The 24,922-nt window shown below is 40.5% G+C and overlaps 1 long non-coding RNA gene across 1 annotated transcript in view; it reads right to left on the reverse strand.

Moving 5' to 3' along the window:
- LOC311604939 overlaps nucleotides 1-24,682 on the reverse strand; it is a 194,049-nt gene extending 169,367 nt beyond the window's left edge. Inside the window, exons 1-2 of the long non-coding RNA XR_014781757.1 lie at nucleotides 23,982-24,682; nucleotides 12,294-12,397 (exon numbers count right to left, since the gene is read on the reverse strand). This is a non-coding gene — a long non-coding RNA (uncharacterized lncRNA). The remainder of the gene's footprint in view (nucleotides 1-12,293; nucleotides 12,398-23,981) is intronic.
- Between the last annotated feature and the right edge of the window lie 240 nt (nucleotides 24,683-24,922).

The following is a 24,922-nucleotide window of genomic DNA, read 5'->3' on the forward strand; positions in this document are numbered from 1 at the left end:
TGATATGTACACCAGAAGAGGGGACAAGATCTCATTCTAAGATGGTTGTGAGCCACCATGTGGTTGCTGGGAATTGAACTTAGGACCTTTAGGAAGAGCAAGCAGTGCTCTTAACCTCTGAGCCATCTCTCCAGTCCTAAATACTGGTTCTTATACCCACAGATAAGTGTAGTGCTCAGCCCACATTAGGAAAACTTCTCTGCAACAGACAGAGGGACCATTACAAAAAAAAAACATAACCAATAAAAATGCATAGTTGTGGAGAGCAGTCCCAATAGCCACACCTGAAAAAAACAACTCCCTCAGGTAAGGCTCAGAGAACATCGAGGAAGAAGGAGGATAATTGTTGCAAGATCCAGAAGATTGAGGAGTTTTCTGGAATATTCTGTCTCTTAGCAATGTCAGAAGCTACACTCATAAAGTCTCCTCAGTATGACTCCCTAAATAGGAGCCGACTAAGAACAACAACAACAAACATGCCAAAGCGGACATGGATAATCCCATGAAGCCAAAACGGACATGGGTAATCCCATGAAGCTTCAACCCTAAACCAAGCGCTACAAGCAACAAAGGCAGTGGGGTCACTGCCTCTCAACCTGGGGTCACAGCCTAATTGGGGTTACCTAAGACTACCAGAGAGCACAGGTATTTGCATTATGATTCATAACAGTATCAAAATTATGTGAAGTATCCATGAAAATAATTTTATGGTTGGAAGTCACCACCACTGCATGAGGAACTGTATTAAAAGGCCACAGCGTTAGGAAGATTGAGAACCAATCAACCAAAGAATGCTGAGAGTAGGGGGAATAGTCTTCTCCAGGGAGAGCACAGAAATTGGATAGCCAGCACTAAATGACCGCCACTGAAAACATTCATGCAGCTAACAGTCTACAGACTGACCGAGCAGGTTCTATTTAGAAATATATATGCATATACATATACATCCATGAAACAGAATTTGATTAAAAAGAAAAAGAAAAGTCATACGTTTTTAAAATACCAAAGATGAGTATATAAAAGGGTTTGGAGGGTGGAATGGGAAAGAAGAAATTGTGTAATTATATGATAACCTCAAAAATAAAAGAAAAAAAAGAGCATGGGATCAGGAGACACATGTGTAATATATATATTAAAATGGTACATATTTACAATAAACATTTAAAATAAATAGGCAGAAGGGGTATACTCTAAAACAGAAATAAAGAACGCAGCTTGCCAGGCATGGTGGTGCATACCTTGAATCCAAATGCTTGAGAGGCAGAGGTAGGAGTTGGTGGATCTCTATGAGTTCAAGTCCAGCCTGTTCTACAAAGTTAGTTCTAGGCCAGCCAGAGCTACAGATAAAAATAAAAATAAAAATAAACTAAAAATAAAATACGGTGTGATAGATTATACGTGTGTGTGTGTGTGTGTGTGTGTGTGTGTGTATAAAACACAACACAGCTGCTTATCAATGATTACGTGCTGTAATTACATTTGCTATACCTCTATATAGCTATCAGTATAGGATGGCTTGCCCCACTGCCACCACAAATACATAGGAATGTGAATATGAGCCAATGGGACATAAACACTTTAAACTCCACAGTAAAGCCTTTCAGTGTTGGCTTGCATTTTTCAAAAAACCTACTTTATGTAGGGGTCTCAAAAGCGTCTACCTCCCTTGCAACCCACTGTAAGGAGAACGAAGGTTGATATGGGTGGGGGATGTGGACTAATTTATGTGCAGTTCCTTGGGACAATTCCACTCTGCGCTGTCAAACAGCAACACAGATCCACAGCAGTGGCACACTCCCGCAGAAACGGCAAGGCTGCACCAAATCTGCACAAGTCAGTGGAAGCCATCAGACTCCGCCAGAGGGCCATGAAAAGTTCTCTGGAGGATTTCTTTCTACAAAGCGAAGACCAGCAAAGTGATGTAAACCCTTGAAAGATGTAGCAATGCAGAAGCATCTCACAGTCGTTTGCTTCTATTTATATTCTTTCTAAGCATCGTAAGCCCTCTCAACAGGTCCATTTTCTGGTAACAAAGGTCACGTGCCTCTCCTGAGTCTGTTTTCAGCTGGACAAACTCATGTGCCCTGTCACGAGTTTGTTTTCAACTAAGGATGAACTAAAAACATTTCCACGTCCCACATTTGGGACCAAAACAAACAAAAAAACATAAAAGAAACCGAAACTTTCACTGCGTATTAGCTGCACCATTGTGTGTGTAATCCGTTGTTGGCCAAAAACAGCCTATGTGATGCACATGTGTGTATAATTACTTACCTTAAAGAGGAACAAGTGGCTTCACAGTAATTGGTAAAATTGTGCTTAAAAAAAAAAACAAAAACAAAAACAAAAACAAAAAAAAACTTCGTCTACCCCAAGGCTCTATATAACTCCAGAGATGTTTTCTCTTACTCCTGGGAATTCCAAAGCAGCATTTAACAACAATGAGATGTTCAATAAGATGTGCAATAGAAGTTAAAACTAAATAGTATAATAGTTGTATGCTTCTAATGATCAGTTAAGTACAAAACAAAAATTAAATCCCTCACAAAAGCATAAATATATAAAAAGCAATCTAACATGAATTAAGAATAATTCATCAGAAATAGATCATGCATACTTTGTGTGTGTGTGTGTGTGTGTTTTCAATGAAATGGTTAGTTACTGGTTAGAACTATGATACAATAAAGTCATTCATTCCTACTTCCCCAAATTAATTTATAGGTTTTACGTAGTTTTGAGGTCTCACTTTTTTCAGAATCTTACCACATAAAAGTGCTGTGTCGAAGGAACACACAGCAAAGCCATTTGTAAGAAAAGTTATAGAATAAATGTCCCTCACTCAATATCACTCACACTGTTATGCTCAGCAACATCAACAAAAACATTTGTTGCGATAAGACTAACATTACCTGCAACCATGCAGCCACAGTTAAGCCAGGGAGGCTCCATGGTGAGCAGAGGGCAGCCCAGAAAAGATAACAGCCTGGGGACTTGCAAAGGTACGATCTGTGGACTCCCAGGTTGCAGTGCTACTGAGTAGCTGGCGCGTATGTGTGTCTCCTAACACTCCAGATCAAAGTGTTGACTTGGTTGTTCCCAGACACTGGTGTTGGTTGCCTAACCTTGAAGCCAATATTCACAGTTAACACTTGCTCAAAAAGCAACCTAAATTTTCAGGAACTAAAGACATGTTTTCCATCTAATCAGTTCAGTCACTGTGGAGGGCATCAGGGCTGGTTTGCCTTGTATCATCACCTCAGGTCCCTGTTCCCCTAGATAAGGTTTTTTTTTCATGGACATCTAATTTTTATATTTAGAGTTGATTGGCGTAATTTTATTCTGTTTTTTTCTCCAATCATTTGTAGAGTTATTTGTCAGAACAGTGACCGCTGAAAAGCGTATAAGAGTCTGGACAACAGTCATTAAACAATAATGAAGGGGATAATAGAAGCTGTATATTTTATGAGGAGAACAAGACGCCACAGTCCCCAGTGTCTCTGTGGAAAAAGCCAGAGTGACTCGTTTTCGGCTCAGCAATAGATTGTTTTCCTCACAACTCGTTGTCACTCTAGTAGCAATGGTATGATTTCTCCCAGAGGCAGCCAAAAGAAAACCTATACAAGTTCTATCTCACCGTTTACTTTGATTCTGGCTATTGGCTTCCTATATATAGCCTTTATTATGTTGAGGAAAGTGCCTTGTATCCCCAATCTCTCTAAAACTTTAAACATGAATGGGTGTTGGATTTTATCAAATGCTTTCTCTGCATCTAAAGAGATGATCATGTGGTTTTTTTATTTTCACTTTGTTTATGTGGTGGATTACATTGATGGATTCCCATATATTAAACCATCCCTGCATGCCTGGAATGAAGCCTACCTGGTCATGGTGAATGATATCTTTGATGTGCTCTTGTATTCGTTTTGCAAGTATTTTATTTAGTATTTTTGCATCGATGTTCATAAGAGAAATTGGTCTGAAATTCTCTTTCTTTGTTGAGTCTTTGTGAGGTTTAGGTATCAATGAGACTATGGCCTCATAGAATGAATTTGGTAATGTGAAGTTTTATTATCTATAATATTTTTTTCTTTTCTGAGACAGAAATTCTGTCCTGGAACTCACTCTGTAGAGCAGGCTGACCTTGAAGTCACACACCTACACTCGCGCCTGCCTGCCTAGGGCTGGAACTAAAGGTGTGCACTACCACCACATGGTGTGCCCATAAAACTTCACTTAGTGAATAAAAATAGGCTGTTAGAGCGTCAGAGGAACTGGCCATACTATTTACTATGTCAGAAAATGTGAAGGAGCAGAGGCTTGGTCTCTGTCTTGGTTTGATAATATACAATAATAAATTAATATTTTTAAAATAATGTATTAATTGTTAAACAATTAATTTAATAATTGTGGTTTGTTAAATAATAAATATTAATGATGAATAAAATATTTAATAATGTTCATATAGATGGAATAATTATCATTAAGTGCATTTAAAATGAAAGGAAAACAAGAAGTTCCTTTTAGACTAGGAGAGAAGAGTATGAAGCCACCTTCTTGGAGTGTTTGAACTCTACACATAAAGTGCAGGCCACAAGCACAGAGGATCTTGATTTGTTTAAAAAGGTGGCTATGGAAGCTGTCAAAAGAAAAAAGCACATACTGAGTGAGTTAACCCAGAAGCAGAAAGACTCAAATGGTATATACTCACTTATATCAGGACACTAGCCCAAGGGGCATGTCCCACGAAAGTCTTCACTTACCAGGAAAGTGGGACAGAGGGGAGGACATCCTATTGGGACTTTAGGTGAGAGAAGCATGGGAGAATGGAGAGATAGAAGGATCCAGAAGGTTCTAGAAACCTACAAAGACATTATGATGGGAGGATCTTGGCCCAGGGGTTCTGCTCAAACTATCGCACCAGCCAAGGCCAATATGTGCAGTAAACTTTGAACCCCTACCCAGATCTATCCGATGGACAGGACATTCTCCACAGTAGAGTAGAGAGTGGGGTATGACTTTCTCACGTACTCTGGTGCCCCGTATTTGACCATGTCCCCTGGATGGGAAGGCCTGGTGGCACTCAGAGGAAAGATAGCTGGCTACCAAGAAGAGACTTAATACCCTATGAACATATACAGGGGGAGGAGGTCTCCCCCAGTCACAGTCATAGGGGAGGGGAGTAGAGGAAAAGCAGGAGGGAGGGAGGAATGGGAGGATACAAGGGATGGGCTAACAATTGAGATGTAATATGAATAAATTAATAAAATATATTTTAAAAAAGCACAAGGGATTGTGAGCCATATGTATGGTTCACAAAACCTCAATAATTTACCATCTTATCTTTACAGGAACTATTAGCCAACCTCTGGCCTAATTTGCAGACATATTAGTGAAAAAGTTTACTCAAAACATGTACTTACTCAAATCATGTTCTTAGTAAATGGAACACAGTAGACTGAGTTGAGGGTGCTCTAACTGGAAAGCCATTTTTTTTAAAGTACAACCCAAACCATAATAAGCAAGAACATGGAGATGTAGAAGCAGCTTTTCCTGGCGTCTTGGGCAGAAGTTCCCTCCCCAGTATGACCATACTACTCCCAGGTTTTCATCTGCTGCAACTTTCATGTCATCTGTTTTGGAGACACCCTGGAAAACCACTGTCCAGGGCTTTCAATAGCTGTGATTGTTTTTCAGATTTGTCAAAAAGTCAAGTTCCTACTAAATTAACAAAGTATTGGAAGGGAGGCTCGGAGGGTTTTGAATGAAGAGAACAAAGCCTTGTATAATTCACTGCACAGGAAACTGAAACAAGCTCACCTTGCCCCATCTAAAAGGAAGCATGGTTTAGACTGCCTTAGGGAGGAACCATGATAGCGTTCCAGCAGTTGTGGGGTTTGTAGTGATTCTTTAATTCCAGCTATTTCAAGTATCGTGAGGAAAGTCATTCAGACGATCCATCTGAAAAACTGAACTACTTTTAAATGGTACTATTTCAAAATCAGCCCTAATATGACTCTTCTTTTAAGTTATGAGAACCACCAACATACAATATTAAGTCAACCCTATGTACTGGAGTGTCTAAAGTTTCTGTTCTAGGCATATATATTTTACATTAAGCAAAGATAGATTCTTCATTATGAATTATGAGATGCTGATTCTGTTACATGAACGGACATATAAAGAGAAGGTGAGGATAATTCACAGTTGCTTAACTAGTATAAAGCATTAGTTAATTTCCAATAGCAATAAAGATTATTGCATGCAGTTACATGAGATTTACAAGCCTAGTTCAGGAATTACTAGTTATTTCACTGATTTAGTTCATGTCTGTAACCCCACAGGGATTCTGAGATCATAGCCACTTACTAAATCATAGAGCTGAAGTGTATTTTGCCAGGACTTTAGATATTTGCAAAAACGTCCTATTAAGGACATAAGACAAATACAAAAAAAAATGTAAGTTGTCATAAATACCATTTAACAGTGATTTCAAATGCTTCGGTGCAAGTCATGAAATTGTTAGAGATGTTCACTGATTGAGTCTAGTAACTAAAGAAACAAATTTTATTTTTTAAGACATTTGTAAGTTACCTTATACACTCTGAAATATGTCCTTTACAATCCTTTTTAAAGACAATTTTTCTCTTTAAATTGTTGTAGATTAGGAATAAATTTATTTTCCTCAGATAACTTTAAGTAATATTTTATTTTCAAGGATCCGGTGTTCTATAGTAATGGGATTATAAATAAGACTGCTATTTGTGCCTGTCAAGTGGAAAGCTCTTTTGCTTCCTAAATAAATTCCCCCAAGAGTGCAGAGGGAGGTGAACAATTGTACAAGTGTGTTTGATGGCGCTGAGACAGGTCCTTGTATTTATTAGCCAGTACACGAGACCAGTTTCTTTAATAGTTGTTCTTATAAAATTCAAGTCATCCTTAACAAGGGTTTCAAAGTCTAGAATAGTGGCCACTTGAGTTTGTTTTATCTTAAGCCATTAGCCATAAAGATTGACAACTGGTTTATTATGAAAAGTACTTCGAAAGAGCTGGAGAGATGCTTCCATGGTTTACAGAGCTTGTGGCTTTTGCAAAGAACCTGTATTCAATACCTAACACTCACACAGTAGCCTACACCCATCTCTAACTCCAGCTCCAGGAAACCCAACGCCCTTTCCTGTCCTCTTTGGGTACCAGGCACATAAATTGTACACATCTATACATTCAAGCAAAAAAATTCATACACATATAATAAAATATATTTATTTTAAATGTCTAGAATATATCCAGCAAATGGCAAGGAGTTTCTAGGCTGCACCTTCACATTTACATTTATTTCTTAAATTTTCTGATGCAAGTTACAAATTATAAAATTATAAACCAAAATTCCCTTTTTACATTTAAGCCTCCTCTAAAATATATCTGTGATATATTCTCAAACCTACATTTGCCTCTTATTTTAATATTAATGTATCTCTTAAGACAGTGATTTCTTTTTTTAATGTTTTTTACAAATTTATTCTTTAAATATCATTTCTACTTTGATTAAATACCTTTTGCCATCTCCAGGAGCTAAGAGCACATAAGTAACTGCAGACCTTCAGATTGAATTCAACAAAAATGCCTCATTCTATGCTAACAAGTACAGCAATAAATATTAATATCCTGCTTCTATAATTGAGTGGTTAGGAACCTACAGCCCATAGAATAAGTGCACCTCTATCACAGAATCCAGAGGGTAGCACTTTCCTAGGTGTGAGTCACCAAGTTTTGACTGATCAGCACCTGGTGTGTTAGGTGGATGTGCTTACTACAAACGGCTATTCTAAGTCATAACAACAATAACAACCTGCCTAATGCCATAGGCTACATTAAGGTAAAGGAATTACCAAAACTAGTGTCATTGGATGGAGATCTCAGCAAATGGTACTATGAAAGGTAACTGAGTATTTAAGCCAAAATTTGAAAATTTTTTTCTTTCATCATTAAGGAACAAGATAATTTGAACTAATTCCTTCCACTAAGGACTATGAAAAGAATGGAAAAAGTTAAAGAAAAAAATCTTGAAGGTATATTACAGTTTTAAAAACGCATGCAGGCGTTCATAGCCTCTGTTGAGAAGTTAGGTGTAATCCTGATAGGTTTGCAGTAGACGGGAAGCACAGCCTCCTGGCGCGTCCCACAGTATGGGGAGTAGGGATGACTTTTAAGAAGGACTCGGGACCCCTAATGTTGATTGCTGCTACCCTGGGAGCAGGGTAGCCTTGCCAGGCCACAGAGGAAGAGGTTACAGGTAATGCAGAGGACACTGGGTAGGCTGAGGTCAGATGGTACAGGAGGAGGGCTCCCCTCTCTAATGACTATGGGAGGGAGGGAAAGGGGATGAGGGAGAGGATGGGATCAGGAGGTGATGAGGGAGGAGGCTTCAATCGGAATGTAAAGAATTCAAACTACAGAACAAGCAGGTAACTGATATTGCTAATCCCACTACACGGGAATAGCTCTGCGCCTGGCTGAGATACAAAGGTCTATGCGTAGACAAGGCTTCATGTTGGTCACAGATTCCCTGTGACTTATTATTAGAGGCCTTTCTCAGTATGGCATGAATGAAGATTTGCAGATGTCTTCCTTCTGCTCGTACAAAGAGCAGAGAGCCAGCATTAATTGCTCTGTGCATCCCACACAACTTATACAATTATAATTTTAGAACTATGTAATGCTTATGAGAAATTATGTTTTCAGAACACACGAACTGGACACTGACGCTGGATCGGACCTGACAGGACTCATTCCTCTCAGCATGCTGGACGCTGACATCCTGCATCCATCATGTTCCAGCCCCAGGCGCCTGAGTTGCTGTTACCCATCAGAACAGGACAGCTCCCAAGACAGTGCTGTAGGAAGCTTCTGATCCCAACTAGTCCAGTATTTCACACTGTCCCACACAGGACTTCTATGAAGCCTGGAATTTCTCAACATTTAGAAATTGGACCACAAATGCTATCCCTGGCTTGCTTAACCATTGTCCTCAATTTTATTCAGGCCCCTTTAAAGGTATTATTTGCCCTAAATCAGGCTGAAGAAATCTTAAGAGAATGACATGTCATTTCCTGTAAGAGGATTTGCTTAGGTGTCTGTCTGTTCTCTCAGGATACAGGTGCTTATTTTCATTGGGAGTTGGTTATAAGTTATTATTGGTCTTATACAGAGAGAAAACTAGGCTGGACTCAGGGACATCTCTCTTTTCCTTTATCTTTCTTTCATAGGTAAGGAGATTGGAGCTGGAAAGAGAGAAAGGGGGATATAGGAATATAGAGGGAGGATAGAACAAAAGGTAGATTATTGATTCTACTCCTCAACTCAAGGCCTTAATTGTTACTCACAAATAAGGTTATTTTTAATTCATTGGTAGTAGAATTTTGTATATTGATGCAAAATAAGTATAATTTTGATACACTGGTATAGCATTTAAATCTAAGATTACTCTTCACACACATTATAGATATGTTTCTACTCTAATATGAGGTATTGTACCCATCTAAGTCAATTATAATACAAGGTTTAATTCCAACTTTGAAAGTGGTGCTGCAGGCTATTTAGGATATTTAAGTAACACAAGCTAATTGTTAGTTGAACAAATCAGGGTCATGTCAATTCCTAGTCTATTTTTATCACAAGATTGTATATCCTAAGTCTAACACATAGAAATGATTCTTTAGATATATAAGGTAAAATAGTTAAATAACATCTTCAAAAGTCTCAGAGAACTACAGAATGTGATATTTAAAGATATTTTTATTATTCTAAAGATTCTTTAACAACAAGACAAGTTAACTGTTGGCAACACCCAGCCTACCTCAAAGAAGATGAGGAGTATCAAAGAACCTCCTTATGGAGATGGCTTCAAATGTGGCAAACCAGCCACTGGGAAAAATGTCCTCATTTCTGCCAAAGACAGAATTCTGTCTAAAAATGGGCAAGCTTAGATGCAGGCAGAGTTGACAGCCAAACTTTGCTAAGACCGGGTAAGCAAGTCCTCAATAGTTCCTTTCTCGCAAATATATCTGTCAGATATATTGAGCTGGAAGGCTGACAGTGATGCTCCAATGTTATAGAGAGTTCTGGGTTACTGTCAGGCAGCAAACTGTCTCTTTCATTTTTCATTTTGGAATCTGCTAACTTGTACTTCTGGTTCACTCAGGTAATTAAGTTTTGTTCTTTCCCAAGTCTCCTATGGGGTTCAAGACCAGACACTTTAACCTTACAACTAAGCTTAGTTGGTTAGCAGTTAAGATGTTTTTAGACCTAGACAGATGTTATAAGTTAAAAGAGACGAGCTATGATAGATATTTTCATTCAGAATTTTAGACTTAACAAGATAGGAAAAATTACTTCAAGTTTGTCAAACACAAATAGCCAAATCACTAGGAATGTAACGTTTATATAATTCCTGATTGTTTTGTGGTTCTTCCTGCTGTATGTAGTTTATTTTATATTATTTATGTGCAATAATATAAATGTATATTTGAACAAAGAAACATAATTTTAAAATGGGGGAAAAAGTGCAAGCAGGCCACTAGGCTAACATCCAGGTTAAAACTGAAATGAAAAACTACAGCATTAACACTCAAAGACATGAATTCAAGAGGATTTTGCTGACACACAAGAATAAAAGAGTCCTGTAAGCCTGAAGGTTGGAAGCCTGGGGGCTCTCTTCCTATTTTGTAGAAACTCAAAATGCTCCACCCTAGGTGAGATGAGCTGCCCATCTCTTGGCCTCCTCTATGCTTCCTCCTCTCTGTGATCCCTGTAATTGGATTACCATAATCCTGCCTGCTGCTTTCACCTTCATCTGAAACCAACAAATGAAAACCCTCTCTGGAGAAAGCAAGTGTCACTTAGTTATCAAATCACTATTTTTCAAATAAGAAGACAAAACTTAAAAATAGCCAAGCACATGAGTACAGAACATAAAATGAGCATTAAATTCTTTAGCATGCACTGAGTATCTGAGTAATTTGCAGGAAGAGAAGATGCTGTAAAGAACTGGAAAATACAAGACAACATTGCATACAGGAAAAAGAAATGAACAGATTTTAAAGAGAAAGTGAAATTAAGAAATCAATAAAAAAGGATATTAAATAGGGCAAAAGAGGGAGGGGAACAGAAAAGATACAAGTGAGAGGATAACAATCGGGATTTAATCTGAATAAACTATTTTAAAACGTGCTTACATATAAAACAAACAAACAAAATACCACTAGAGGCATATAAAAGAAAACATTATTGAGAACACAGGCAAAGATATGAAAATACAGAATACAGAGGAGACACCAAGCAGAATACAGACAGGAGCACAGCACTGTGTGCTTGCCTTCCAGAAGAGGAGAGAAACCTAGCAGCCAAGACTTCAACAGTTATGAATTCAGAGATCCACCAGATGTGAAGCCACATAAGCCATATAAGAACAGGGTGCTTGAACACATTGCATTAGATCCCAAAGCAGCTAAGAAGTATATAAAAGATAAGGACAGATAGCTCTTAATAAACAAAGGCAAGATGGACAAGTGGCTTCTCAATCAAAGGCAAGAAAATTAATAAATACCCACAGCCTCAAGTCATTTATCAAAAACATCCTCTACCAATGAAAGTTTACTTCATAGGCAACGACAAGTGGCTTATATCAAACATAAAGAGAATTCTTCATAGTTGATAAAAATCATCAAAATAAAATTTAAATGATATTTTACAAAATAGCTAAATAATCATAATAATGTATTAATCATAAAGAAATGAAGGAAAAACAGATGAGCTAAACATATGATATATAAACAAATCTAAAATATCTAAAACCACTAATCTAAAATATCTAAATACTCTAAAATCTGAGCCCCAACTTACCACCATAGGAAAACTATAATCCTGACCTCAGGACACAGATGCACAGAGAAGTATCTCAGAAGATTATCTTCAGGATACAGGTATAAGGTGCATAGGAAACATTTTTTGTTTTGATTAGATATTACCAAGACATCTCAGTACACGTGTGTAAAGACTCTAAACTTAAAAAAATAAGAGTCTGCCATCCTGTACTCCTGGCCCCCAGTATTTGAGACAAAAATGAAAACCACTTAGCCTGTGTTATACAGCCATCACATGTCCTAACCCTACAGCCACCGAGGAGCCGGTGACAACCAAGTGCTGACCAGAGCACATAACAGCTGGAGCTCCTACTCCTGCCGCAGAGCACTGACGAAGGATTGGAACTGACCAGCCCGAGCTGAGGCGACACCTACCCATGATCTGGGGGTGCCATGTGTTATGGGGAAGGCTCTTCTGCCAGCCATCACAAGCAGGGGGCGTGAACAAAGAGAAACTGAAGTCTTCTGGTTCACAAGGCCTGAAGTAAGACAGAAAAGAGGATTGACACCTGTGAACCTCAGCTATAGGCCATGCCTGCGAGCTCAAGCCGGTTCCTGACATGGTATGCCCACAGACCGTGCACTCACCTAACCAGAGCCCACAGTTACTAAATACAGGTCCCGGCAATAAGTCTCTTAATGTTGAATCTTATACTGAACTATATCTTTGTTGAGGTAATAAATCTATCTTATTCTCAATATTCAAATCATTATATACAGAATCCAATATCATACATAAATACATGCATACATATATACATACATACATACATACACATATAATATATGTATATAAAGGAATATCTAAAGATATATCATTTAATGAAAAGCTTAATAAAAGTTGCTTTAAGCCAGAAGTAGTGGCACACACCTGTAATACCAGCACTCAGGGAGGCAGAGGCAGGTGAATCTCTAAGTTTGAGGCCAGCCTGGTCTACAAAGTGAGCACTGACTAGAAAAAAAATAGTTCCTTTAATTTAATCTTTGCAGTATATTTCTTAAGTATAATATTTAATGTATTAAAATTCATTTCATGAGTATTTATTAGAAAACAAATTGTGTATGAAAATGTCATAATGAAACCTACTATTCTGAAAGTTAAGTAAAAATGAAATAAGTAATCTTAAATTGCAAAATAATAGTAGTAGTAGTAGTAAAACTCAAGATCAGGTTCTGAAAAAAAAAGTCTATACCCAAGAATTCTACTTACTTGGTCAAAACCTATTCTATATTTTTAAAAAATTAGAAAAATATACAAATTAATAATATGAACACGTAACCAGTAAACAATAATAAATGACAGGTACAGCAAAAGAGATCTATTTTTAATCCCAAAGATAAGAGGAGAAAGACCACTGACCCAAATTGTCATAGCCAAATTAATTAAAGCAAGCAATTAATTAAAGCAAACATATTTAATTGTGTATATGGGCTGCCTAAGGCAGAGTTCAGGAAGTCAACACGGGACATGATAAAGTTTTTACAGCTCAGCAGTAGGAGGTTTTGAAATGGGGGAAGATAGGGCTGCAGAAGCAAAACAGAAACATAATGCTTTGATCATAACAACCTATGAAACAAAGACATGGCTGCAAGGTGGTTGTGACGAGGTAGTCATAAGAGCAGGCAGTCATAATAAATTTTTGAAATAAAGGGAGAGTTGCAAGATGGTCATCACAACTTTTAAAAACAAAAATGTTGTAGCAGTTTTCTGGAACAGGCAGTACAGAGCCATTTGTAGTTAAGGTCACAGATGGGGCCTAGTCCAATCCTTGAGAGACAGAAGTTTAGTCACAAACAGCAATGAGCCAAGTTTGTCTTTACTATAAGGTAGTTTTCTAGTCTAAGATGGGTTCAGCCTGGTTAATCACTGTAGCAGAACATTGTAGCAGAGTTTTTTAAAACCATGCCATATTGTAAAATTGAAAAATTAAAGAGATTGTAACATTTAGTAAACTGGAATCTCTCTGTTTCTCCACAAATAGTGCTTCTAAGAACTGCCACCTAGTGCCTTGGAAATGAGGTGGACATGTTGTTCTTCCACAAACAGCTCTGTTGAGGGATAGGCCCTTAAATTTCTTGAGACTTAAGCTGAGTCACAGGCCATAGGTCCTGAGCCGTAGGTCAGTCCAGATATTTGCTTCTCTGTTCCTAGTCAGTGAATAGGATAGACCATGAAAAGAACACACTGCTGGAAATTGGCCCCAGCATCAGGTGACACATGACACCTGAATTAATGTTCAATAAGGAGAAAGTGACAAGGAAAAGACTGTGAAGAGAAAACAAAGCGGCAAGAGAAATGCTTTGGCTTGTAAAGAGAAGCAGAGCGATGTCGATGACGTCCATGAATGTGTGCCTAGGAGAACACCACACACACACGCGCACACACACACACACACACACACACACACACACACACACGCACACACATACACACACACACACGAAGGCAACAGGAGACATGGAGGATGTTCAAGCATTCAAGGGCCAGCACTGCGCTCTCTGGGAAAGTATCACCCATCTTCAGGATAACCTCAGCGTGTGGCCCACAGGGCAAGAGAAGACAGGCAAGTGGATCAGGGTTAGAGAGGAGGGGAAGCAACCAGAGTGAAAAGTACGGAGTTCCGCCAACCCCAGCTATACAGGATTTTGAACGTTGATGGGTAAAAGCTGAAAAAAATTACCTTGAACTCAAGAGGACTGTGAAATCTCCCTGTAAATGTGACAGACTTAGCAGCTCCTATTTTCAGAGCCAACTGTGAAGTACTCCCATTTGGACGGCAGGAGGGTGGCTCTGCACGGCCACAGAACAAGGTCTCGTGCATTCATGAGGAGGGACTCCTGAAGTCCGTAACTTACAAAAGTGGCTGCAGAGAAGTGAGTAGTGCCCAGAGCCAGAGGTTAGACAAACGCACGTAACGTCTCTGAAGCTTAGTTTCCCTGGATATGAAGTGGGAGTCAGAAAGCTCACACACATGGCCTCTCGAATAGTGCACAGGAAGTACTTAACACTGCACTGGCTACAAACTGCCACTGAGGTGTCAAAAACAGCAGTACTTCAAGTGCCTCAAAAATGAAAACGGAAAAGATCAAACTAACAATATCCATTATGGCAAAATAAGAGGTTATATTTTTCCTTTACTTCCAAGATTGTAATGTAACATTTCAGTAAAATCTAAAACAAATAATTGGGCTAATGTGTTTTACTTTCAAATGAGAATTAAACATAAGACACTCAAGTTACCTTCCAAAAAGCAGATGTGTTAATTCAGAGAGATGATGATTATGGTGATGGAGAAGTTAGGAGAGGTGATTAAAGACAAACAGGATGTCTGTTGTTGATAAGTAATGACTGAGGGGGGACTAATAAGTAATGGCAAAAATCTGATAGGATAAATACTAAATAGGCAGGAAGAATTATTTGATTAGGCTTAGCACAGAATAACTTGAAGAGTATTAAAGGGGGAAAGAAAAGAGAATTTCACCCCAAATGAGAGAGGAATTTTTCTGACAGTAGAAATTATTATACAAGAAAAATCTTCCAAGAAAAGTGATGAAAGCCCATCCCTGGGGATATTTAAAATAAGATTGGATAGAAACCAAGAAAATATATATGACAGAGAACCAGTGCTTGGATTCAGTGCTTACTTCCATCTCTGATTTTATAACAGCCTTGAAAGAAAAAAAATGGGTCATTCAGTCATGGTAGGTAACTAAAAAAGGCTGAAGCAACCAAAGATCTGAGAAGTCTTAAGGTGCTCTGATTCCATGCTGGGCACAAAATTAATTCATGCCAATGACTATGCCTAGAACACAACACATTCTGTGTTGCTAGAAAATCTCTAGTGTTCTGGCTCCTGCATATATGATGGTGACAGCATCGGATTAGGATGTCAGAAACCTGCTTCTAAATCAATGTCAACCAATCCCTGTGTCAGAGAAACCCATAGCTCAAAGGGACTTATTCTCATTTGTTTTGAAGGAAATAATAATCCATACTTAAGTTAGCTATGCTCGTACCAAACACTGTATTAAATGATTGGCCAACGTAATCTTCTCAGATTCACATGATAGCCTTGGAAAGTATCTGCTGTGTTACTCTTCCTGGGACCTTGGGAACTATATATATATATATGTATATATATAACTATATGTATATATATACACACACATATATGCAATACAAATAGGAAACTAACAACAGACCAAAGAAATGATTCTGGCTTTGAGAGCCAATGAATGACTAGTGTTACCTGTAGGAGTATAGGTGACATTTGGACAGCTACATCACTGAAAAGCCTACTTCAGTGTGGACAACAATCATGAAAATAAACACTAAGCTCCCTGCCTAACTTGCGACCACCACAAAGCCTTTTTGCCCCCCAATAAAATATGTTACCGCAGAATACTGTGATTTGTCGGCTTACTTTTCTTAACAAATATATTTTTGTACAAACTTATTGACCGAGAGTACCTCACTTATAACCCAACTAACCGAAACAATAGGAAAAGAGAATTAAAGAATACAGTAATGAAACCGTAAGGATATCAGTTCCATGGAATGATTCTCCTGGTGTAATCAGCAGAATTTCTTCTTCTGGAACCTGGAGCAACCAGAATCTGGAATCTCTGCTGGAGCCTGGATCTCCGAAGCCTTCCCCAGAGTGGTTCTCTCTAGGAGCGTCTCGAAGTGGAGCGATGAACAGCCAAAACTATCCCAAATCTCCAAAAGCCCCACCTCTTGTTTTTGGTTCACATTTATACCTCCTCTCAGAATTTGTTCAAGGATGGTTTTCAGCTGGTTAATAACCAATTTCCCCCACATGGTGGTTTGACTTCCAAGGGATAAATATCACCTGCTCTCTCACAAGTCTTTTCTCATCCCCCACTTGTGATCTAAACAAAAAAAAAACATGTTTATCTCTCCTTCAGTGATCTGGGATTTGTAAGAGTCATAAGCTTGCTGAATTTTACAAGCATTCCACCTTCCTCTAGGAAGGAATGTTTCCATTCAGACAAAATAGCTACATACCCGTCCAATCCTACTTCTAACACTAAAATTCTTTTAGCCCTGTCTTTTGCTGTGTTTCCTGAGTCATGGAACAGGTGATACTAATATTTGATTATTTCCTTCATTTATAAATGCACAACAAAAGTAGGTATTCTGTGAACATAAACAAATTTTCAAAAGGTAATTATTTGACAGGCACATCATAGCCATTTAATAAAATAATAGCAATAGCCTGTGTCTGTGGTATGCCACCACAGGTGTTCAACCTAGCTTATAGTGATATGAGGGAAATCATATGCTATATCTTTATCAACTTTGGCATACACCTAACGTATTAAAACTATTCTTTTACCTTATGAGAGCCTTATTTCTAACATAGTCAAAGACAAGGAATGCTAAATTCTGCTCCTGTACTCTTTGCTTGCTTCTCAGGGCCTTGGCATCTTCAAATTCAATAAAAGGCCAAATTCAATAAAGTTTCTTCCTGTTTTAAATTTCTGAGTGAGATGTCTGGCACAACCCTTTAATTCCAGCACTTAGAACACAGAGACAAATGAATCTCTGAATTCAAGGCCCAGCTGGTCTACAGATAGAGAGAGGAGAATAGGCATGTCGTGTGTGTGTGTGTGTGTGTGTGTGTGTGTGTGTGTGTGTGTGTGTGCACATAGTGAAGTCTTTGCTAGAGCAGGGTAATTTAACAAAATATCACAACAGTATCAAACCTACTCCTGTGGAGCTGCCTTAAATCCAACCAGAAATCAGTTGGTTACACATGGAATATCCATGCCACTGTGCACCCTGTATGCATCCTGCCTGACACATTGGCAGTGTAGCACACGGAATCCATACATGATCAGGACTGTTGGTGACAAGCCTTCCCAGCATCCAGAAAAGCATCTCTTATGCTACAACATAAAACACAGGCAAGCAGGAAGGGCCTTCTAGCTCAGTCCCAGCTTGGTTTCTCCTTATTCTGCAGCCAAAGTACATGGTGTCCTCAACAATAGGTTCTGATGATGTCATTCTCATGTGTCATAAAGAACAAAGGGACACAAATGAGGAGAGAGTCCAGGACCCTTACCCTATAAAGGACCATCCCAAAGACCACTAGGCAGTCTTCCTGCTCCAGAGAGCCCACCCTTCCCAACAGGCTACTTTTTGTTCCTTGTTTCTATTTTAGTAAACACCTGTTTTTACTTCCGAATTCTTGTTCTCTTTGTCTCTGGCCATTCAGTTTTTTGTTCCCCTCTGTGGAGGACCCCCAGCCGCATGGGCAGATGCCCTTAGCTTTCAACAGCAAGAGGATGCAAAACAGTAGAAAGGCCAAATACACAGTGAAAGTACACCGTCCCTTAGTTGGTTGCTTGCACAGAAGAACAATCTAAATCATGTCTCTGTTTTAGAGGAGATCACGATAATTTTATTATGGTGTAAGAGAAAAACAAGGCAAGCTGTAAGTAGTGGCATCTACCAGGAGGAAGGAGAAAGAAAGAGAGAAAGCCATGCTGTCTGTGACAAGCCACATGGTGAAAGAATACTTCAGAGATAAGGAAAAACCCAGAGCATGCCCAGGCTTTGGCAGTCATCCAAAAGAGCAAGAGAGAAGGAGAAGAAAAGGAAATGTCACCACAGTGCTGCATGATGGAAGCTCTGAAAGCGACGGCCCTCAGCCGTTCCTCATCATGGCATTTCTAGCCTCTTGGACACTGCTCTGTGGCTGCAGCTGTTGGCCCAAGTGGGTCTGGCTTGTATCCTTTCACCTACCCAAGGGCAGGGCGGAATGGAGCAGGCTCCTGCCCACTGTGTCCACGGCTTGAGCTGGCTTTTCAAATTTTGGCAGGCATTGGGCTACTGCTATGACTGCTGCCTTCCCGTCAGCCACATGTAGCTGTTAAAAGGACACTGGGGAAAGCAAACAATATCCACAGCACGGCAAGGGTACTCTGGAAGGGTAAAAATCTGCTCCCGTGGCAAGCCCAGTTTTCTTTCTCTGCAACCCTTCCCTCCCACTTATTCCACGCTTTCGGTGAAGGGTTACCTTCCCTGAAGCTTGCAAACCTGGAGCTCACCTTCTTGTTATTTTTCAAGAATTTTAACGTCACATACATTTTCCCAAGGAGTGGGAGGGTGGGGTGGGGGAGAATCACACCACTGGGAACTGAGTAGGGACAAATACAACCAAAGACCATCCAGAGAAGAGCGGTCGTGTGGACCCATGATGAGCAGCAGCTGCGTAAGCCAGTCTACCGGGGACTGCTTTCCTCGTGTTGATTCATATTATGCAACTTGCGGAGGGGCGGGGAGTTGTGCCGTTTAGTTTCTCTGCTTTTACTGCACTTAGGCTCATCCCATCTGCTCCCATGTCCTCCAGCTTCTCAAGCCAGACTGCAAGGGGATTTCTTGTTTTAAGATCCTCACCAAATACAAGCAGTTCAGCTGCAGAGCGTTTCCTGGCTAGCATGCCCTGGATCTTTCTTTCCTAAGGCCCCCTGTCTGCATGCTAAGCTGTCAACTCTCTTCTTCCTTTCTCTTTCTTTATCTGAGGCATAGCTTCCATCACTTCTGCCTCTTCTCTCTTTTCATGGTTGGTTCTTCCCCTGAGTGCCAAGGTTTTGTATTTCAGAAGCTATTTATTCCATATAGAAGCTTTACTCTTTCCCCTATGCCCCACCAGCTATAAGAAAGAGCTGTAAGAGATGGATGCAAAGGTGAGAGCCACATGTCTTTTCCCAGTGTAATTCCTCCCTTCCGTGGGCAAGTTGTTTCTAAGGATGTAGCTGAGGCTTAGTTGTACGTATTATTATCTACTGAAAAGACAACAGTGGCAAGAGCCTGCATACAACCCTCTTCCATATGTCCTATTTTTAGAGGCTGCAATATATTCTCTAGTCTATCAGCCATCTGGGGTGGTCATCCCATACTCTCACAAAAGACATATATGTCAGAGAAGCATCCTTTATACAGCATACAGGATGATAACTACTGTAGCAGTCTCCCGAAGGAAACCCTAGCCTCAGACAGCCCTGCCTGGTTAAATATATTCTCACTCATCTTAGGGCCAACACAACTTCTCCTCTCTGCCTCATCTTTGGGTTATGTTTTTCCCTTTTCCATTGCCAGTTGTGTAATTTTCTCCCTTTTGGAAAATGTGTACATGCACCTGTTTACCCTCAAATAAGCCACCAACAGCAAACCAAAGAAATGATTCGCCCAAGTCTGGCCTAGTGAGCTCATCAGTTTTATTGGGGCAACTTATAAAAGCAGCAATGAGGAACTAGTTGCAGAAGCATGGATGACCCAAAGTCAGACGCACGACCAGAAATCTCACCGCAACCCTAGTGAGGACTCCTGAATGCACCCCTATCGCTCCCTGCACACCTTCCAGGCAGCTCTACCAAAGATTCTCCCCTCCCCGAGCAACTCTTTGCTGTTCATAAAATCCCTTGTAATTTTCTGAGCTTCCTGGGTCTCGTGCACCTCCTCTCTCCTTCCAGAAGAGATTATTTCAGTTCAGAGAAAACAGCTAAACAAGAACAGTTAATGCTATCTGCTCAGTGAATGAATAGCTTCAGCCAGATTGAGTCCTGCTCCAAATCAATAAGAATGGGCTAAAATGTGGATTCCAATCCTGGTGTATATATTCATCAAGGCCACATTCTTTCTATCCCCATGCCATCATCTTAACTGACAAGAAAGAAGGTGACTCACAAACACACAGTCCCTTCTAGAGCCCAGCCTACAGTTTGGAACACTTATTCTGTGTCTCTAGCATTAGCTAAAATCAGTTTTCTATTCCATTCCCTTTGCTTTTAATGAGGAACAGCAGAAAAGAGGCATCTTTTTGACGTTATAAACAAAGTAAAAGGAAAGCATGTAAAAATACAACTCTACCCTTTGGAGTCTTCATTTTATTCAAGAACAAACGGGTTTATTCTTCACCAATATTCTGCCTTTTAAAAATTCTCTGAACCCGTAGTTCTTTGATGATATGGTGAGATTCTGTGCACGTGGCATTCACACTGGTATTTTGCAGTCTAATAATCTGAAGTAAGTGAAACAACAAATGGAAATAATACTGTATTTGTATGATGCCTCACTCTTACCTGTCTTTATTTATATGTACTTCATTACTATATGCAAGAAAAGGAGAATCTTTTAAGCATATAAAATTTGTGACATACAAGATATCAATTTATTAATGTCATTATCTACTTATGCTTTAACTTTGTTTTAATGGATATTCTTTTGAATGCATATATTGTCACAATTTAGATATGAATTGTCTTCCTGGAAAAGGCTCACTTTTAGGGCTTGATCAGAAGTTTATGGTACTGTTTTGAAAAGTTCTAGAGCCAAGGGTAAGAGTTTATGAGACGAAATAGGTCACTGGGTACATGTTTATGGAACTGTCTTGTCTCTGGATTCTTCCTGTCCTCTTTTGTCTCCTGTCTGTCGTGTAGTAAGTAGTAGCCTCTACTACAATCATGCCACTACGACGTTTGCCTCACCACAAGCCCAGAATCCATGAAGTCAGGTGCTAGGGAGTTTCATGGGAAAGTGGAGGGAAGGAGAAAAGGACCAGGAGGTGACAGGAGCTTCACAAGAAAACCAACAGGCGCCATCCAACCAGTGCCCAGAGGGGCCTGCTGAGACTGAAGCACCTACCAAGGCCGGTGTATGGACTGGACCTAGGCCCCCTACACAGATGAAGTCAATGGGCAGCTCAGGACTCGTGTGGGTCCTGTAGTAAGGTAAGATAGAGGGGGTAGGGTGGGGGGAAGCTGTCCCTGACGTGGACTCTGTTGCCAGATCACTTTTGGATCACTTCTCCCTGATAGCACTGCCTTGTCAGGCCACACATGGGAAGAGGACTAGCTCAGTCCTGATGCAATTTGATGAGCTAGGCTGGGTGGAAAGGGAGACTCCCTTTATCTGAGAAATGGAAGGGTTGGGAAAGAGCGGGAGAGTGGGCCTGGGGGAGAGGAGGGATGGGGCTAAGACCAGGATGAGGAGGGGGGAGAAGGAGAGAGGGTGGGACTGGGAGGAGAGGACAGATGGAGGCTGTGACCAGGATGTAAAGTGAAAGAAAGAAAGAAAGAAAGAAAGAAAGAAAGAAAGGTATTTTGTTAAAGCAGCCAGAAAAACAACAAAAATACCCACATCCCTCCTATGTGATGGAAACAAACCCTTCATGATTGCTGCTTTGTGAATTCCAGTAACAGATAGTGTTGACAGTCTACATATCTTCACACCCCTTTCCCTGCCATTCTCCTTTATGGAAGACAAATGAGACATGGATGGATGGATGGATGGATGGATGGATGGATGGAGATAGCAAATGTACGGGCAGCGTTTTAAGGAAATCTCTGCTCAGTGATATGAGTTTTTAAACTGTCTCAATGAAATTTCTCTAAGCAAAATTTTAATTTGGAAACTAGAGGTTAAGGACAGTAGTGGTGTGTGGTTGTGTAACTGGCACAGGTCAGATGACATTCGGTGCTAGAGATGACTGCAACATAATTATGTGGATTTGGGCCAAGCTCTGATCACTAAACCTCGTATTAGAAGTGTGTCTCCACTCTTTCATGGTCCAATAAGTCATCTCTTAAGGAAAGACTTGGAAGCATCACTGTCAGGAAGTGATTTCTCCCTTAGCAACTGCAGCCCGCTCACTGAGTTGCCTCAGAGAGGTGACTCATCCTACCAGCGCTCCTGGGTGGCATCACTACAGCTCAAAATGTTACACAGTTTGCTATTCCAAGAAGCCAAAGGTCAAGAAAAAGAAAGCTCACAGCACCCCCTGTGTGAAAGCAGCAGTCTGCCACCAGCCTAACACTGGCCTTGTTGTCATGCAAGACCACCCAGCAGTAGGAAGTCAGGTCAAGGGAGGAAGGTCAGGGAGAGCACACTTTTAAACCTACATTTTCTCACTGGGAATCTTCTTAACTCTACAAAGACAGCACATGGTAGGTATTCAGCACTCAGTGGATATTACCTCCTAAAAAAAGAAAAAAATACAAAGGACCTTCCATTCTTAACAGACTATGCTCCACGTTGCTATACAGTAAGTTAACGCCACTTGTATACCCTGTGGAAAGATAGTCTTTCCCACGTGACATTCCTGTCACTAAAAACAGAACCCCTTTCCCATGTTTTCTTGAATCTCATATACACAGATTAGAGATGAACCCCATTAGCTACGTGTCTATATCACTCCACCAGAATCTTAGCATTCAAATTGTACCTATAAGAAGAATGGAGACTTCCAGAAGAACCCAGGGCCTGGGCAGTGTTTCCCAAATGTCAAGAAATTTACAAGGAGGATAAAGACTGAGCAGGGGTAAGATTTGGATCTTAAATGAAACAATGAGGCACCATTAACTAGCAGGCTACAATTTTTAAAAGGGAGGGGCGCCTGGATGAAAAGGTAGAAGGGAGGGGTGAGCTTCCTCAACCAGCTTATAATAGAAAACTCCAGGACCGGAAGAGGATCCTGGGAACTTTAGGGAAAGAAGATTGTAAAAGTCGAGTGGCTTTCAATCTCCAGCTCCTGGCGCCTGGGAAGAAGAACAACAGTGGAACCGTGCCAAGGGAGCAGGAGGGAGGAAGAGGGGCGCTTGCTCTCATCAGGACCCGCCCTCCCTGACCTGAAATCAGTGTTCTTGCCTCTCAAAAGATGGCAGTGGATTTCAGTCCCACTGCAGGTAGCTCTTCCTCATTTCCCTCTATTTATAAGCGCTTGTAGCTTCTAAAATTTTTTTTTCGCTTTATGGCTGAGAGAAACAGAAATTTGCCTAAACATGCTGACCCCTGCAAATTCCCTGTGATTTGTTCAGAACAAAATACTATGTCTGTAGTTCATCAACATTGTGCCCAAACCCACAGGAGCCCACACATGATAAACAGGTATAGAGAGAGAACGCACTAGTTCTCTCAAGAAAGAAGCCTGCTATGAAAACGCAGCGGCAACGCAACTAAAGTTGCCTTCCTCCCTCCTTCCCTCCCTTCCCCCCCCCCCCCCTTTGTAACTATTTACCTATTCAAGCAATACTTACTGGTTACTAAATACCCTTTACATAACCACTGTGGGGCACACATTCGCATTTTATAACTGTGTTTTTAAAAATCTGCCTAAAGTTTTGCAAACTCCGGCTGCAGAAACCCACCAGGTCCACACTGTGCGTTTGGGTGTCCCAGGCACCTGCCAGCTGTGCGTCCTCGGAATTGAGGACATCGTGTTTTCAATTTTCCTCAATAAAGCAATGAATCTGGCAATTTGTTGGCCTGCTTTCGCTGAACGGAAAGGACAATTTGAGAAGGATCATAGTTCAGGCCCAGTCAGACGGAAAGGATTGAAAACAGAGAGCTGGCCGCTGTGGTTCCCCAGTGCAGCGCACTGTCGCAGTTTGACTGACAAACTGACTTTTTCCGAGGTGCCCGTGCCCATTTCAGTCAGAGTTTATTGAAGGTGATTTTGATCTTCTCCATGAGGCCGCAGCAGTGGCCGTGCCATCTGTCACCTTGATTGCATCGTGGATTCTCTGGAGAGAGCGCCATGGCTCCTGATCACTTACAGATTGTGCGGCTTTCTCCTCCATACGGACCACATGCGCAGAGCCAGATGGTGAACATAGAGGCTGATTATAAGTCTTTATCTCTGTGCAGGAAGGAGAGGAACTATTAGGTTTCCCTCAGGAGCTCTGCTCCTCTCTACCCTCATGCTGCTCCTCCGCAAATACAGTCTTCTTCAGCTGTCACCGACCTACCTTGGAAAATTAAAAAAATAAACAATAATTCCATCACCCCGGCCTGGGAACCCAAGCTGCTCCAGCAGAGCGATCCCCTGGCCTTGCTCTCTTCTTGCAGGCTCCACCCCACCCCCACTGCCTGCCTGCCTGTCAGCGCTAGGTACAAAGACTTTTGCTTGTGAATGCATCATTAATGTGTTGGTTTTTTGAGAAATCGGGAGGGGCCCCACGGATTGGAAATGAAGCCT

Source organism: Acomys minous (genome assembly GCF_964271855.1).
Source record: "Acomys minous genome assembly, chromosome: 9".
Taxonomy (NCBI): Eukaryota; Metazoa; Chordata; class Mammalia; order Rodentia; family Muridae; genus Acomys; species Acomys minous.